Source organism: Pseudophryne corroboree, chromosome 4, assembly GCF_028390025.1.
Source record: "Pseudophryne corroboree isolate aPseCor3 chromosome 4, aPseCor3.hap2, whole genome shotgun sequence".
Classification (NCBI taxonomy): Eukaryota; Metazoa; Chordata; class Amphibia; order Anura; family Myobatrachidae; genus Pseudophryne; species Pseudophryne corroboree.
Genome location: NC_086447.1, coordinates 903,093,090 through 903,111,554, shown reverse-complemented (window position 1 = coordinate 903,111,554; position 18,465 = coordinate 903,093,090). Strand labels below are relative to the sequence as shown.

The following is an 18,465-nucleotide window of genomic DNA, read 5'->3' as shown; positions in this document are numbered from 1 at the left end:
TGCCGACACAGAGGTAGCTACAGCCGTGGACTACCGTACTGTACTGTGTCTGCTGCTAATATAGACTGGTTGATAATGAGATGTAGTATGTATAAAGAAGAAAGAAAAAAAAACCACGGGTAGGTGGTATACAATTATGGACGGACTGCCGAGTGCCGACACAGAGGTAGCTACAGCCGTGGACTACCGTACTGTACTGTGTCTGCTGCTAATATAGACTGGTTGATAATGAGATGTAGTATGTATGTATAAAGAAGAAAGAAAAAAAAACCACGGGTAGGTGGTATACAATTATGGATGGACTGCCGAGTGCCGACACAGAGGTAGCTACAGCCGTGGACTACCGTACTGTACTGTGTCTGCTGCTAATATAGACTGGATGATAATGAGATGTAGTATGTATAAAGAAGAAAGAAAAAAAAAACCACGGGTAGGTGGTATACAATTATGGATGGACTGCCGAGTGCCGACACAGAGGTAGCTACAGCCGTGAACTACCGTACTGTGTCTGCTGCGACTGGATGATAAATAATGATATAAAAAATATATATATATCACTACTGCAGCCGGACAGGTATATATTATATAATGACGGACCTGCTGGACACTGTCTGTCAGCAGAATGAGTTTTTTATAGAATAAAAAAAAAAACACCACACAAGTCACACGACGAGTGTTTAACTTTTTCAGGCAATCACAATATAGTATACTATACTGGTGGTCAGTGTGGTCAGGTCACTGGTCAGTCACACTGGCAGTGGCACTCCTGCCTGCAGCAAAAGTGTGCACTGTTTAATTTTAATAATATGTATGTACTCCTGGCTCCTGCTATAACCTATAACTGCTCCCCAGTCTCCCCCACAATTAAGCTGTGTGAGCACAGTCAGATATTATACATAGATGATGCAGCACACTGGGCTGAGCACAGATATGGTATGTGACTGAGTCACTGTGTATCGTTTTTTTCAGGCAGAGAACGGATTATATTAAATAAAACTGCACTGGTGGTCACTGGTCAGTGGTCAGTCACTAGTAAACTCTGCACTCTCTAGTACTCCTAAGCTCCAGTAAATCAAGTGTCTCTGTCTCAATCTCACTCTCTCTCTTCTAATCTAAATGGAGAGGACGCCAGCCACGTCCTCTCCCTATCAATCTCAATGCACGTGTGAAAATGGCGGCGACGCGCGGCTCCTTATATAGAATCCGAGTCTCGCGATAGAATCCGAGCCTCGCGAGAATCCGACAGCGTCATGATGACGTTCGGGCGCGCTCGGGTTAACCGAGCAAGGCGGGAAGATCCGAGTCGCTCGGACCCGTGTAAAAAAACATGAAGTTCGGGCGGGTTCGGATTCCGAGGAACCGAACCCGCTCATCTCTAGTTTCAGGGCCCATGTGACAAGCTCTAGGACAAATAGGCAGATTTGAGCATAATGAACATCTGTGCACATGTGCATATTCTGGGTGTATAACTAAACTATACCATAATGCACAGACCTATTTTACCCACCCCCCACACACACACACAAAAGTTAGCAACCACAGTGTACACTGCTGCTTAGATGGATTAATTCACCTGCTTTTATGGCTCTTATTGGCAGGGCTAGGAAGCCCGTTGAATCTTCTCTCCAGCACTAGGGATCCTGCCTGGAATGATGACATCCCCTCCCCACAGGCCCGCGAATCACGGGTAAAATGCCGTGAGTGGGCGGAGCCTCATGCCGTGAGTGGGCGGAGCTACAATCGTGACCCGCGATCAGAAAAAAATCTTTTAACTTAATCAGGGGGGTTCTGGGTACGCGTGCGCCAGTGAGAGGGACAGCAGCAGCAGCACCTCAACCTATAACACAGCGCTGCTGCGGCTCCCTCCTCCACCTCCCTCCTCCTCCTTCCCCCCGTGTCCGCTGCCTGCGCTGCTCTCCTCTCCTGTCCGGGCGGCTGTGTGCTGCGGGCAGCGGTTGCAATGCACTGGTTGCACTGGCGGTAGTTCCGCCTCTGAGGGGAGGGGAGGTGAGAGGAGGCTTTGTGCTGCTGGCCCTACCGTACTTTACAAGCAGCAGCTCTGCTGTACCTCTTGAGTCTCTGGCAGCGTGGTCCACTTCATGTAGCTCTGCCCTATTAAGCTCTGCCCACCTCTGTCCGTGAGGCTCCGCCCCCTTTTCTGAACAAACACAATCAAGTGGGGAGGACTGGAGGCTTGCTTGAAGCTGCCGGCGTCGCTGCCTGTCACACAGTGTGAAAGAGGCAGCAGCAGCTGGGGACAGGCGCAGCGGCAGCACAGGGATGCAGAGCAGGGAGAGCGCCTCTCCGGTCCGGCGCCTACCTGCACTGCATCCCTTTGCTGAGCGGGTAGCGCCGGGCCTGGGCAAACAGCATTTCAATGGTTTTGTGGCAATTAATTAAAAACTCGTCACAACCTCATTTAAGCGTGCAGCAATCACAATAAATCCACAGCTCTCATTAATGCGAGTAACGTTGTCCTCCCAATCCAAAACACAGAGATAAAGACTTCACTTCTTCTTGCAAAGCCTTAAATGGTGCAAAGGTACCACATTATACTGTAGGTAGTTGTCAGGGGCAAACGCAGGATTTCGCAAGGGGGCTTTCCATGGGTGGGTGTGTATGCATATATCCATGTATGTGTTATATATATATATATATATATATATATACACACACACACACACACAAATATATATGTATATATTTATACTGAATGTATATACTATATACAAATATATATACGCATGTATGTATATATATATATATATATATATATACATATGTAGCACACATTCATACAGTATATACAGTACATACAAACACACATGAAACATACATAATGTACACACACATACATACATACATACATACATACATACATACAAACATACAAATACAGATCCAGTACACACATAAATACAGACGTCACACTTACATATGCAGCGTTATATGTATGTAATCCACCAGGCGCTGGGAGCAGGAAGGCGGCAGTGTGAGAGGACGGAGGGAGCTGCTGTGGCTGAGCATGGGCAGTCAGCATCTCCCCCGGCCCCGGGACATTCTGTAAGCAGAGAGCTCCATAGCTCTTTGCTGCTGCAGCTCCGCCATGGCGATCGCACTCGCGAATGCCGTCGCGGCTTTTGCTGATACAGAGACACAGCTGTCTCCGTCTCAAAATAGAAAATTCCACTCTTCAGGTACTCTGAAACCCCCCTGCGTGAGCCACTGGTTGTGCATGTATTGATGTAAATATAGTTTGTATGACTTGTTGCTGGGCCACAATAGAGACAGAGAGGGTGAAGCCACAATACCACCCTCCCTCCTCCCTCTGTGCTTCAGTGGCGTGCGGTGAGGTCAGTGGCTGGTGAGGCACTACAGCCATAATGCCCACCGAATCCTGCCCATGACCCCTACTGCCCGAGCCGGCTTACAAACTCGCCCACAATCAACTGACCCAGCCCTCCGCCACTAATTTGCATCTCAATCCGATGCCGCCAATGCCCGTTGCCTGCCTACTCGTCATACTTGTGATATATTGTACATTTTTATAGAAAAAAAATAAAAATTAGTGTTTGGGACTGGGAAGGGAGTGGGAGGAGGACATGAATGCAATTCTGTTGTCCAGGGCTTCCATTAACTTAATGGAGAAGGGTCTGAATGGGTTAAAAAATAAATAAAAAAAGTTGTGTGAGGTCCCCCCTCCTAAGTATAACCAGCCTCGGGCTCTTTGAGCCGGTCCTGGTTGTTTAAATACTGGGAAAAAAATTGAACAGGGGTTCCCGTATTTAGACAACCAGCACCGGGCTCCACTAGCCTGGGACATAATGCCACAGCCGGGGGACACATTTATGTAGGTCCCTGCGGCCGTGGCATTACCCCCCAACTAGTCACCCCTGGCCGGGGTTCCCTGGAGGAGTAGGGACCCCTTAGATAAAGGGGTCCCCCCTCCAGGCACCCAAGGGCCACGGGTGAAGCCCGAGGCTGTCCCCCCCATCCGTAGGCGGTGGATGGGAAGCTGATAGCCATAAGAGTGTTAAAAAAAGAATATTGTTTTTTGTTGTGGAACTACAAGGCCCAGCAAGCCTCCCCCGCTTGCTGGTACTTGGAGAACCTCAAGTACCAGCATGCGGGGAAATAATGGGCCCACTAGTACCTGTAGTTCTACAACAACAAAAAATACCCAAATAAAAACACAACTCACACACCGTGACAGTAAAAATGTATTATATCACACTTACACACTCACACATACTTACCTATATCCCACGCCGGTCATGTCCACTTGTCCAGTAGAATCCAATAGGGCAGATACCTGTAAAAATGAAAGACAGATTACTTACCTACATCCCACGCCGGTCACGTCCACTTGTCCAGTAGAATCCAATAGGGCCGGTACCTGTAAACATGAACATTAAACTTCAATCCACAGGTGGGGGGGGAAAAGAGAGAGAGAGAGAGAGAGAGCAATCCACAGGTGGGGGGGGGGGGGGGAAGGAGAGAGAGAGAGAGAGAGAGAGAGAGAGACTCTCTGACTAACCTGCTGCTGGCTGTGAGCGGGAGATGGTCGAGGGACAGCCGCAAACCGCTGCTCCTGTCAGTGGGAGGGACTGTAGGGTGGGGCAGTTATGACGGTGTAGCAGTGTGGGCATCTAAGAGGGAGTAGCAATGCTCAGATGCCTGTCTGAGCAACCCTATAGGTCCGACCCTGCAACACATGGTGGCAATGTGGATCCGATGCTACCTCTGCGGTCACAGGCAGCGGATTAGAAAGCCACAGCGGGGGCGACATTTGCGTCCACCTCTAAATCAGGCCTTGTATGGGGATGCCATCAGGATCCTGAAAGAATCCCGATAGCAGGAACCCAGCGGTCAGAATCCCAACGGATCACAAAGGTAAGTACTGACCTTGGGGTTGGGGTTAGGGTTAGGCACTAGAGGGAGGGTTAGGCTGCGGGGTTGGGAGGGGAAGTTTAGGGAAAGGTTAGGGTTAGACTGCTGCAGTGGGAGGGAAAGGTTAGGGTTAGGCTTTGGGGAAGGAGGGTTAGGGTTAGGCTGCGGGGTTGGTGGGGGAGGTTAGGCTGCGGGGGAGGTAGGGAAAGGTTAGGGTTAGGCTTTGGGGGAGGGGGGTTAGGGTTAGGTTGCGGGGGTGGGAGTAGGAGGTTAGGCTGCGGAGGTGGGAGGAGAAGGTTAGCATTAGGCTGCGGGGTAGGGAGGGGGAAGTTAGGGTTAGGCTGTGGGAGGGGGAGGTTAGGGTTAGGCTGTAGAAAGGGAGGGTTAGGGTTAGGCACTAGGGCAGTGGTGGCCAACCTGTGGCTCTTGAGCCTCATGCGGCTCTTTCTTTATTCAAATGTGGCTCCCGACACTCTAAAGGCCCGTACACACTGGTCGATGTATCGGCAACGGCCGATACATCGCGGGACCGTCGGCCAGTGTGTACGGGCGATACGTCTGTGAACTCCGTCGTTCACAGACGTATCGCGTCGGCCGCGCAGCACAGCCGACAGCCAATATATCTAACGATGTATTGGCGCGTCGCTGTGTGTGTACGGGGCGGTCGTCCGACCGCCCGTACACATGCTGCGGCGGCCGGCGGTGATTGAAAGGTGAACTGGGCGGGTGCGAGCACCCGCCTGCCCAGTTCATGACGTCAGTCCCCCGACGGATCGGGCTGTGTGTATGCACAGCACACTGCCCGATCCGTACATAGATATATCTGCAGATCAATTGAACTGCAGATATATCTGCTAGTGTGTACCCAGCTTAAGTCATGTGACCACAACAGATCCGGAAATTGCTGAACTCCAGCCAGACAGTCAGCAGCAGCACTACGGGGACTGAGAACTGAGAGAGCCAGATACTAGAGGTGAGACACCCACTGGCAAACAGAGGACACATAAGGGGCTGCTGCAATGGCACAAGATGTGTTTTCGGGGAGGGATGGGGGGCTGTAGTGACACATGAGGGTCCTGGCAGGAGTGACACAGGAGAGTGCTGGCAGGAGTGACTCATGGGGGAGCTGGCTGGAGTGACATACTGTAGGAGTGTGCTAGCAGGAGTGACACATGAGGTAGCTGGCTGAAGGTACACAGCAGGGTACTGGCTGGAGTGACACATGGGCGCTGAAGTGTATTATGTGAATCTGGCTTTTTCAATATATTGTATGTGGATCTTTCTCAAATATTTTATGTGGAAGTGGCTTTTTAAATGTATTTTATGTTGGATCTGGCTTTAAAAAATGTGGATCTGTTTTTTTTTTATGTATTTTATACCAGAGGCGTGGCCTAGCAGGCACAAGGCCACACCCTATTTTTGCATGTGCGCCTGCAGATTGATGTCGGCTCTTTGACGTGCCAAACAAAATGTTTGGCTCTTTGTTTCTGACTGGTTGGCCACCCCTGCACTAGGGGGAGGGTTAAGCTGCGGGAGGGGAGGGTTAAGCTGCGAGGGTGGGAGGTCAGGCTGTGGGGTAGGGAGGGAGAGGTTAGGGTTAGGCTGCAGGGTAGGGAGGGGGTTAGGCTTTGAGAGGCAATGGGTAGAGTTAGGCTGCAGGAGGGGTGCGTTAGGCTGTAGGAGGGGTGAGATAAAAATACTGTCTGTATTCTGACTGTTGGGATCCCGACTGCTAGGATTTCGTACCAAGCTCCCTGTATGAATCCACACATTGCATTTCTGCTGAACAAGAATAGAAGCTTGTCATTCACATCCTGCCTGCCCACTTACAGACTCGCCATTCCAACATGCCACTTTGCTGCAGAACTCTGAAAGAGTGTAGTAGAACTATCAAGTTAAGTATAAACATTTTGGCCGGCGTCCAATTAGCCCTGATAATTTTTCCCCTGAAAAAAATGGACTAACCGATAGTCATTATCAGGCTATCCAATTAAAGCTGTTTTTTTTTTTTCCCAGGAGAAAAATATCCCGGTTTAAGGCAGTAACACATGGAATCTGGGATAATTACCCAATCCCATGTGTAATCGCCGGTTCTGAGGGCTCTAAGTGCCAGCATCGGGGCTAATTGGATACCTCCCAGCGATCCATTACCTGCTGTAAATTACCGTGGATAAATGGATACCCCCTTTAACCGTTATATAATGTATATTGGCCCTCATTCCGAGTCGTTCGCTCTGTATTTTTCATCGCATCGCAGTGAAATTCCGCTTAGTGCGCATGCGCAATATTCGCACTGCGACTGCGCCAAGTATCTTTGCTATGAAGAAAGTATTTTTACTCACGGCTTTCTCATCGCTCCGGCGAACGTAATGTGATTGACAGGAAATGGGTGTTACTGGGCGGAAACACGGCGTTTTATGGGCGTGTGGCTGAAAACGCTACCGTTTCCGGAAAAAACGCAGGGGTGGCCGGAGAAACGGGGGAGTGGTTGGGCGAACGCTGGGTGTGTTTGTGACGTCAAACCAGGAACGACAAGCACTGAACTGATCGCACAGGCAGAGTAAGTCTGGAGCTACTCTAAAACTGCTAAGTAGTTTGTGCGCGCAATGGCCCTCATTCCGAGTTGATCGGTCGCAAGGCGAATTTAGCAGAGTTACACACGCTAAGCCGCCGCCTACTGGGAGTGTATCTTAGCATCTTAAAATTGCGACCGATGTATTCGCAATATTGCGCGCACAAACTACTTAGCAGTTTTAGAGTAGCTCCAGACTTACTCTGCCTGTGCGATCAGTTCAGTGCTTGTCGTTCCTGGTTTGACGTCACAAACACACCCAGCGTTCGCCCAACCACTCCCCCGTTTCTCCGGCCACTCCTGCGTTTTTTCCGGAAACGGTAGCGTTTTCAGCCACACGCCCATAAAACGCCGTGTTTCCGCCCAGTAACACCCATTTCCTGTCAATCACATTACGTTCGCCGGAGCGATGAGAAAGCCGTGAGTAAAAATACTTTCTTCATAGCAAAGATACTTGGCGCAGTCGCAGTGCGAATATTGCGCATGCGCACTAAGCGGAATTTCACTGCGATGCGATGAAAAATACCGAGCGAACGACTCGGAATGAGGGCCAATATTGCGAATACATCGGTCGCAATTTTAAGATGCTAAGATACACTCCCAGTAGGCGGCGGCTTAGCGTGTGTAACTCTGCTAAATTCGCCTTGCGACCGATCAACTCGGAATGAGGGCCATTATTCAGTGAATCAATGCGTTTTTCTAGAATTATTTTTAGTTTAAGCTAATATTCCGATATTAACGACCTTTCGCTGTTTGTCAGGAGAGGCTTATGTGACCCTGCACAACATCCCAAGAGTCACAAGGTAAATAATATACTGTAAATAAACAAGACAGTGTGCGAGAACCAGGGCAGCCACCAGGGGGGGACTGTGGGTTCTGGAGTCCTGGGCCCTTATAAAGAGGGGGGCCCACTTCTGGCTCCTACAACGGCAGATGCAGGGAGGTCTTAAAACAAGCCTTTCCTGTGCATCAGCTCTGTGAATCATTCCTGCCGGTCCACAATGCTCCACCCCTATGTAACATCATGATATGTGACATCACATAGGGGTGGAGTGGTGTGGCAGAATCTTTTTTTTTTTTTTTGCTGGGGGGGCCCTGTCTATTTTGTCAGTCCCGGGCCCCACAATTTCTGATGGCAGTCCTAGCGAGAACGTTCATATATAATATACTTTAACTCAGAAATTACTTTGTGGAAATAAAGACATAACTGCGACATGTTATCCTGATAATGTTGCTGTTTCCACTTGCCGGAACATTTTTAGTATAATGAAAGCTCCGTTCATTATAACTGGAAAATTCAAACTACATCTTTAGGTTTTTAAATCAAACATTATGTCTGCTGCAGCGAGAGCGTTATCAAAATACTCCATAAAATGAGATTTAATTTTGCTTGGCTTAAAGGCAGTGATTTCTAGGTGATAAATACACTGCTGGAACCTACTAGATAGCAGTACAAAATGTTTGTTTCTACAGAATGTAAAAATGTGCTCATGTACATAAATAAGGTTTATACGTGACGTGATATTATTCACCGGGATTATTTGTTTTTATGGTTAGGTCCTATCATTGGGGTGCCACAGTGCCTACAATAGTTGCCATTTAATAAAATTAGATTTTAAATTATATGTACGATGTTTAACGCTCCAGCAAATTATTGGGATATTAGAGAAATCACGGTGCGTTTCGTAACCATATTAAGGCATGAGGTTACTGGCAGTGTGTTTTTTTTATACAGGTCAAGTAGCTCTGATGTCACTTCTAATTTCTGCAGGAAGTGCGTCATTATTCGCAAAACACAGATTTTCCGTAATGAACACTAAAGCTATGACATCAGAACTCACAGATTATAAAGCACTGAACTGATGACATCAGAATCAGCTTTTGCTTTCCTGAGTTTATACATAGTGTGGCAGGGACAGCATGATTCCGTATGACGTTAATGTGGAACGGCTGGCTTTCGCAGGCTTGGAGCTGCAGCAGCAGGTCTGATATAATCCAGTCCAGGTTTTTTGGCTGAGTATGATGATGATGTAAGCCACAGCTGGGCTAGTTATTACCACTTGTTTGCTACCTTTAAAAATGTGTTTGTGCAGCAGGTCAATGCTTTTAACGATGAACCTGTCGCCCAGACGATAGAATTAGGGTTTGGGGATACATTAAGTGCCATACCAATGTTTTTGAAGCCTGCGTATTACTAAGCTGTTAACTGTATGCTGCTGCCTGGTACTGTAATTCTGCTGTCTACCTGCTGCAGAAATAAAGAAACAACTTGTGCTGTATCCAGCGTACGTGATCTTTTCACAATGGCCCTCATTCCGAGTTGTTCGCTCGCAAGCTGCTTTTAGCAGCTTTGCACACGCTAAGCCGCCGCCTACTGGGAGTGAAACTTAGCTTATCAAAATTGCGAACGAAAGATTAGCAAAATTGCGAACGAAAGATTAGACAGTTCTTAGCAGTTTCTGAGTAGCTCCAGACTTACTCGGCAACTGCGATCAGTTCAGTCAGTTTCATTCCTGGTTTGACGTCACAAACACACCCAGCGTTCACCCAGACACTCCCCCGTTTCTCCAGCCACTCCCGCGTTTTTCCCAGAAACGGTAGCGTTTTTCGCACACACCCATAAAACGGCCAGTTTCCGCCCAGAAACACCCACTTCCTGTCAATCACATTACGATCACCAGAACGAAGAAAAAACCTCGTAATGCTGTGAGTAAAATACCTAACTTCATAGCAAATTTACTTGGCGCAGTCGCACTGCGGACATTGCGCATGCGCATTAGCGACTAATCGCTCCGTTGCGAGAAAAATATAACGAGCGAACAACTCGGAATGACCCCCAATATACAGTATACTGTACCCATCACATGCATTATCGATATATTAACCACTTGCCTGGTATGGTCGCATCAGATGTGACCAAACCAGCAAATGCTTTATCTGACCTGGTCGCAAAAGATGCGACTGCAGAGGATAGCAGCTGCTAAGTAAGTGTATATTAAAAAAAAACCAAGCCCTCTCTGTGTAGTACACAGTGTGTACCTGGTGGCAGTCCCAGCTTTCTAAATGAAAGCCGCAATGGTCGCAATGTTCCGATGGTTATGGCCGATGTTCCGATGTTGGGGGATGTCAAATATCAAAAACAAAACAAAACTTTTTTTTCACTAAAATCATTTCAGAGAATACATGTTCTTCACCAAATTCACTCATTAAGTAAAATGACTTTTATGTGTGACTTATTTCTTTGATGCCGTTATCTGAGCAGGGCACATCATATACCAAATTAAAGCTCTTGGTCTATAGCTTAGCAAAATTATACTTGTGTTGTAATTGGTTACTTAGTTTCGTAAGTTATGTGGCAAAACCTCTGCCAGCCAATTGCAATGCATCACCATTGTGCTCTTTGAAAATGTGACATTTGTGAACTCTCCCTGTGCATGTGCCAGGTGACCTGGAACATGTGACCTGTCGTGTGGTCTGGAAACTGTGACAGTTAAGGTGCATACACACGGAGAGATTTTGGCTATGAGAGATTTTGACTAACTTTTCCCTTGAACTGGCAGTAGGAGATTTTGACTAACTTTACCAGAGATTTTGTCTAACTATGCAAGAGATTTTGGCTATGGGAGATTTTGGCTATGGGAGATTTTGACTATCTCATTTAAATAAGGGGATGAGTGTCATATATAGGACGATTTTACAGGGTGGCTGGTATTTAAATAGCTGAAAGTAAAAAAAAAAATTTGCGTGGGGTCCCCCCTCCTATGTAAAACCAGCCTCGGGCTCTTTGAGCCAGTCCTGGTTGTTAAAATACAGAGGAAAAAATGAGTAGGGTTCCCCCATATTTAGACAACCAGCACCGGGCTCTGCGTCCGGTCCTGGTTTAAAAAATACGGGGGACAAAAGACATAGGGGTCCCCCGTATTTTCCAAACCAGCACCGGGCTCCACTAGCCAGGGAGATAATGCCACAGCCGGGGGACACTTTTATATTGGTCCCTGCGGCCGTGCCATTACCCCCCCAACTAGTCACCCCTGGCCAAGGTACACTGGAGGAGTGAGGACCCCTTAAATCAAGGAGTCCCCCCCTCCAGCCACCCAAGGGCCAGGGGTGAAGCCCGAGGCTGTCCCCCCCATCCGTGGCCCGGTGGAAGGGAGGCTGATAGCCTTTCAATAGTAATATTGTTCTTTACAGGAGGCCTACAGGTCCCAGCAAGCCTGCCCCAGCATGTTGGCACTTGGAGAACCACAAGTGCCAGCATGCCCGGACATAAAGGGCCCGCTGGCACCTGTAGTCCACCTGTAAAGAAAATATAAAAAAAAAAACACAACACATTCTTTTAAAAATCCTTTATTAAACTGGGTCTTCACCTGGGGGCGGCGGCCTTTAAGCTCTTTTGCATGGCCGCCGCCTTCCCAGGACTTCCAGCATCTTCACCTGGTGGGCGGCGGCTGCTAAGCTCTTTTGCATAGCCGCCGCCCATCCAGGACTTCCACGGCGTCTTCAGGAGCTCTTCTCCGCTCCTCCTCCGCCGTCGGACTGACAGCCGCTGCCTCGCGCTGACTTATATAAGTCAGCGGGAGGGGGCGGGGCGATGACGCGGCGAGCCGTGATTGGCTCGCGGCGGCCATCTTGAATTTCAAAAATGACGCTGAGGCGCCATTTTTGAAACTGGTACCGCTCCGCTGCCAAACTCTGCAATAGAAAGGTAAATTTCCCCCGCCCGCACCGCTGCCGCAACCCGCCGCCGCCCGCACCGCCGCCGCCCATACCGCCACCGCAACCCACCGCCGCCCACACCGCCGCCGCAACCTGCCGTCGCCCACACCGCCACCGCAACCCGCCGCCGCCCGCACCGCCGCCACAACCCGCCGCCACAACCCGCCGCCGCCCGCACCACCGCCGCCTGCACATCGCTATCGCTGGGAAAAATCGCTGGCCTCTTAAAGTGTTAGCGATTTTGACTAACTTTTGCAGCGACATAGCCAAAATTGACTTGCCTGCACTGACTATTTTTCCCAGCGATAGCGACCTAGCGGGGACGCGCATCGCTATCGCTGGCTGTGTACACACGGAGCGATCTGCACTAACTTTCTGAGCGATTTTGACTATATAGTCAAAATCGCTCAGTTATATCGCTCCGCGTGTATGCACCTTTAAGGTGCATACACACGGAGAGATTTTGACTATGAGAGATTTTGACTAACTTTTCCCTTGAACTGGCAGTAGGAGATTTTGACTAACTTTACCAGAGATTTTGTCTAACTATGCAAGAGATTTTGGCTATGGGAGATTTTGGCTATGGGAGATTTTGACTATCTCATTTAAATAAGGGGATGAGTGTCATATATAGGACGATTTTACAGGGTGGCTGGTATTTAAATAGCTAAAAGTTAAAAAAAAAAAAATTTTGCGTGGGGTCCCCCCTCCTATGTAAAACCAGCCTCGGCTCTTTGAGCCAGTCCTGGTTGTTAAAATACAGAGGAAAAAATGAGTAGGGTTCCCCTATATTTAGACAACCAGCACCGGGCTCTGCGTCCGGTCCTGGTTTAAAAAATACGGGGGACAAAAGACATAGGGGTCCCCCGTATTTGTAAAACCAGCACCGGGCTCCACTAGCCAGGGAGATAATGCCACAGCCGGGGGACACATTTATATTGGTCCCTGCGGCCGTGCCATTACCCCCCCAACTAGTCACCCCTGGCCGGGGTACACTGGAGGAGTGAGGACCCCTTAAATCAAGGGGTCCCCCCCTCCAGCCACCCAAGGGCCAGGGGTGAAGCCCGAGGCTGTCCCCCCCATCCGTGGGCGGTGGATGGGAGGCTGATAGCCTTTCAATAGTAATATTGTTCTTTACAGGTGGCCTACAGGTCCCAGCAAGCCTGCCCCAGCATGCTGGCACTTGGAGAACCACAAGTGCCAGCATGCCCGGACATAAAGGGCCCGCTGGCACCTGTAGTCCACCTGTAAAGAAAATATTGAAAAAAAAACCAGACACATTCTTTAAAAAATCCTTTATTAAACTGGGTCTTCACCTGGGGGCGGCAGCCTTTAAGCTCTTTTGCATGGCCGCCGCCTTCCCAGGGCTTCCGGCGTCTTCACCTGGGGGGGCGCCACCTCCCCAGGGCTTCTGGGGTCTTGCTCCGGCGTCTTCACCTGGTGGGCGGCGGCTGCTAAGCTCTTTTGCATAGCCGCCGCCCATCCAGGACTTTCACGGCGTCTTCAGTCTTCAGGAGCTCTTCTCCGCTCCTCCTCCGCCGTCGGACTGAAAGCCGCTGCCTCGCGCTGACTTATATAAGTCAGCGGGAGGGGGCGGGGCGATGACGCGGCGAGCCATGATTGGCTCGCGGCGGCCATCTTGAATTTCAAAAATGACGCTGAGGCGCCATTTTTGAAACTGGTACCGCTCCGCTGCCAAACTCTGCAAGATAAAGGTAAATTTCCCCCGCCCTCACCGCCGCCGCCCGCACCACCGCCTCAACCCGCCGCCGCCCACACCGCCACCGCAACCCGCCGCCGCCACCGCCGCCGCCCACACTGCCACCCGCCGCCGCCCGCATTGCCGCCACCACCCGCCGCCGCCCGCACCACCGCCAACATCGCTATCGCTGGGAAAAATCGCTGGCCTCTAGCGATTTTAACTAACTTTCCCAGAGACATAGCCAAAATTGACTTGCCTGCACTGACTATTTTTCCCAGCGATAGCGACCTGGCGGGGACGTGCATCGCTATCGCTGCCTGTGTACACACGGAGCGATCTGCACTAACTTTCTGAGCGATTTTGACTATATAGTCAAAATCGCTCAGTTATATCGCTCCGTGTGTATGCACCTTTAGACCTGCCGGATGGTCTGGAAACTGTGACAGTTATTTGCAGCCACCCACTAAGCAGGGATGTTTCGACTCCTAAGAGGGTAAAAAAAATGTTTTGCCCAGCAGACCTTTGCTGGCTTGACACCGAGCACATAAGCTAGTTATTATATTTATATATATATATATATATATATATATACAGTGACACCAATGTATTCTACATTTATTTACAATCAGATAGTTTTCTCACATCAATACCATATTCATTTACACTCCTATTTCCCTACTACAGACATAAATACATATGCTCACTTAGGTTCATTAATCAGATGACAACTAATCTAGGGCTGAGGCCCATATTTACAAATTTATATTTTTTTTTTGTCCCCGCTGGGCCACCGTTTTGGAGCTTCTTTCTGCCTCAAACCAGGGTTGTCCATTGATGCGTTAATCAGCGATGGTCAAGGTTTTATTTTTATACCATCGGGGATGAATAAACCATAGATGGTTTGCACAAATAAAATAAGCCACAGCCACTCAAGAGTGATACAGCCAAGAGATTGCCTTTATAACATCAGACCTACACCATCAATGGCAAAACCATCGGCCACTGGGAGGAAACCATTGATAATTGCTTACCACCAGTGGCCGATGCCCATCCCTACCTAAACAACATCTGTAGCACTGCATTAGCCAACCTCAACTATTTCACTTTCAGGGGGAGATATATCAAACCTTGGAGAATGATAAAGTGGAAACAGATAAAGTACCAATCAACCAGCTCCTAACTGTCACAGCCTGTAACATGGCAGTTAGGAGCTGATTGGCTGGTACTTTATCTCTACCCACGTTATCACTCTCCAAGGCTTAGTAAATAGACCCCAAAGTGGGGAACGATAAAGTACCAACAAATCAGCACCTAACTGTCATTTTACAGGCGTTTGAAATAGGTCGGTAAGCTGATTGGTTGGTACTTCTTCTCTCTCCAATTTATCTCTTGTAAAGCTTTGATAAATCCCCCTGTCTGGGTTCAAGGCTCAGGACTGTCCCACCAAGTTCAGGACTATTAGAAGGCATGGTGTAAATAATACATTATTACTGACAATGAGGGTCATTCCGAGTTGATCGTAGCTGTGCAAAATTTTGCACAGCTACGATCAACTTTCCTGACATGCGGGGGGACGCTCAGCACGGGGCTAGTCCGCCCCGCATGTCAGTCCGGCCCCCTCTCACAGAAGTGCAAAGGCATCGCACAGCGGCCTTTGCACTTCAGGAGTAACTCCCGGCCAGCGCCGCTTTTGCGAGCTGGCCGGTAGCTACTCCTCGCTCCCCGGGCAGCAGCGTCTGCGTGTGACGTCACGCAGCCGCTGCGGCCCGCCCCCTCCCCCGTTCGGTCTGGCCACGCCTGCGTTGGCAAGACCGCGCCTACAAAACGGCGGCTAAACGCCACCATTTAGCCCCCTCCTGCCCATCGACCGCCTCTGCCTGTCAATCAGGCAGAGGCGATCGCTGTCCTGCCACGCCCGTCGGCCACGTCGCATGCGCAGGCACACAAAGGCGTCGGCACATGCGCAGCAGGGACCCGTTCGCTCTGCTGCGTGAAAATGCAGCGAGCGAACGGGTTGGAATGACCCCCAATGTTCTCAGAAACCAGAAACTCAATACTGGAAACAAAGCGATTATTTTAGCCAAAAACCTCAGCAGATCCCGGTAATGTAGCTCTGCCTCTCATGTATAATGAGTTTATGGAGCCAATGTCAGTATGGAGTACGCCATATAACCCAGGCGTCAGTAATGAGGCGTAAAGATTTGAAGGCAGCATTAATGATTTGCACGGATTGCAGAGCCGATAACAAGAACATCTCTGAATATCCCTTTCTTGCGTTGGGATCTAAAAAGAAAGAGGTCTATAGTATTAAAAATAATGGATTAAAATTGTAAAAGGAAGTGAAAAAGGCAGCAAGTATATGAGGTACAGCTTTTTAATATTCTTATGAGGCTCGAGAGAGAGGTAACGAAACGTCTGGGTTAATAGAGACGAATGTCTCGCAATAAGAGAAAATATAAAACGTATGTTTGAACTGCAGCTTAATCTGTCTTCTCAGAGCGGTAATGCAAAGTTTACATTACCCATGTCGTTCTCAACCACAGGCAGAGGCAGAGAGAGGCGCTATATAAACGATATGGAACGTAATTGGCTACCATACAACACAATATTATGTAGTTAATATTAGCAACACCTGCCTCCTACAATTACACCAGTGACGCTGCTGTCAAACTCTGCTGATCACATTGTTATAACTAGTTTATAATTAGTTGCATCATATCACCTAAATAGAGAAGAAAAAAAGATCTAAAATCACCAAAGGAATTCTGGGTAGGGACATGCAAAATACAGCTCAGTAGATCCAAAATGGCCACTGTTGGAAAGACCAATTGTTGTCAAGCAAATGATAGAGGGCCAATCACAAAGAAACAGCCACCATCACCACAACCTTATAAATGTATGAGTGTCGTTCATCAGGTAACAAGACCTCTCACGTGTCTAATGTTCTTTATTTAATTATAATTTTCCGCCAGGCCAGAGTATGTAGACCACGGCTTCCCCTCACGGCCATTAGACTGCGCCTCGTATCAGCCATACTGTCCCAGCATCAGCGGTAAGGTGGCGGGGCTGGCGAAACATGGTCACACATTGAGGTGGGCAGTGTGATCAGGTTTCTACGTCTGAAGGGCACATCGGAAGCTGAAATTCACCGTGATAACGCCATGCAAGGGTGGCTCCGGTGGAGCTCATTCTCCGGACGCTGAAAAATTTAGAGGGCGCGCTGCCGCCCTCCACCCAACTTCCCGCAGGCAACAGTACTGGCATCTGCAGAGCAGGACAAGAAGAGACACTGACTCGGACTCTGAGACCAGGCAGGGAACAGGGCAGGCACTGACAGCTGACACATGCCGGAGCTCTGCCGCTCTCATTACATGTCTCACTGTCTGCTTGTACTGTAGCTGTGCAGCAGGATTACTTCTCTCCTGCAGCACCACTCTTTGCCCCCACCGCTGCAGCACCTCTTTCTATCCTGGAAGCTGCAGCACCTCTCTACTTCAGATGCTGAAGCAGCTCTCTCTCTGCCCTAGCTGCTGCAGCACCTCTTTCTGCCCTGGCTGCTGCAGCACCTCTCTCTGCCCTGGCTGCTGCAGAGCTTCTCTCCACATTGATGCCTCAGCACCTCTCCTGGCCCCAGCTGCTGCTGCAGCACCTCTCTCTGTCCCAGCTGCTGCAGCACTTCTCTCTGTCCCAGCTGCTGCTGCAGCGGGATCCGTTCTGAAGGTCGGCACTGTCTAGGTCGACAATGTTTAGGTCAACCACTATAGGTCGACATTCACTAGGTCGACAGGGATGGAAGGTCAACAGGGTTTCTAAGTCGACATGTGCTAGGTCGACAGGTCAAAAGGTCGACATGAGTTTTTCAATTTTTTTTTTCTTTTTTGAACTTCTTCAGACTAAACGATCCACGTGGACTACGATTGGAACAGTAATCTGTGCCGAGCGAAGCAGTAGCGGAGCGAGGCACCTTGCCCGAAGTTTGCTCGCCATGCGAGGGGACACGGTGCACTAATTGGGGTTCCCGGTCACTTTACGAAGATAACGACACAAAAAAAAACAACTCATGTCGACCTTTTGACCTAGAAACCCTGTCGCCCTTTCATCCCTGTCGACCTAGTGACTGTTGACCAATAGTGGTCGACCTAAACATTGTCGACCTAGATACTGTCGATTTGATGATCCACACCCTGCTGCAGCACCTCTCTGCATTAGAAGCTGCAGCACCTCTCTCTGCCCCTCGGACTGCTGTGGTACAGCCGTCTCTGGCTCTCGGGTGACTGCGACACAATCCTCCCTGCTCCTCAGGCAATCCTGGGACAATCTTTCTATTAAAGTATAGTGGGTTTATCTGGGATGGCAATTCTATGATATTACTTTCAATGAAGCATTGGGGGATTATCTGATCTGTGGCATCAGTTTTGGGGCATTATTTTCATTCAGAGAATGGGGGGGGTTCAGGTCTGTTGGGGGGGGGGGGGGGTGTCACATTTGGGGCTTTATTTTCATTGAGGAATTGGGGGTTGTGAGTTCAGGTCAGTCGGGGCATACTGTATATAGTGTTTTTCATTTCTTTTAATTAAACAAGTAA

General features: G+C 49.1%; 1 protein-coding gene across 1 annotated transcript in view; it reads left to right on the top strand.

Annotated features, from left to right (window-relative positions):
- The window catches only part of ALK (ALK receptor tyrosine kinase), a 1,590,950-nt gene that overhangs the window by 464,466 nt on the left and 1,108,019 nt on the right, over positions 1-18,465 (top strand). The window lies entirely within an intron of this gene.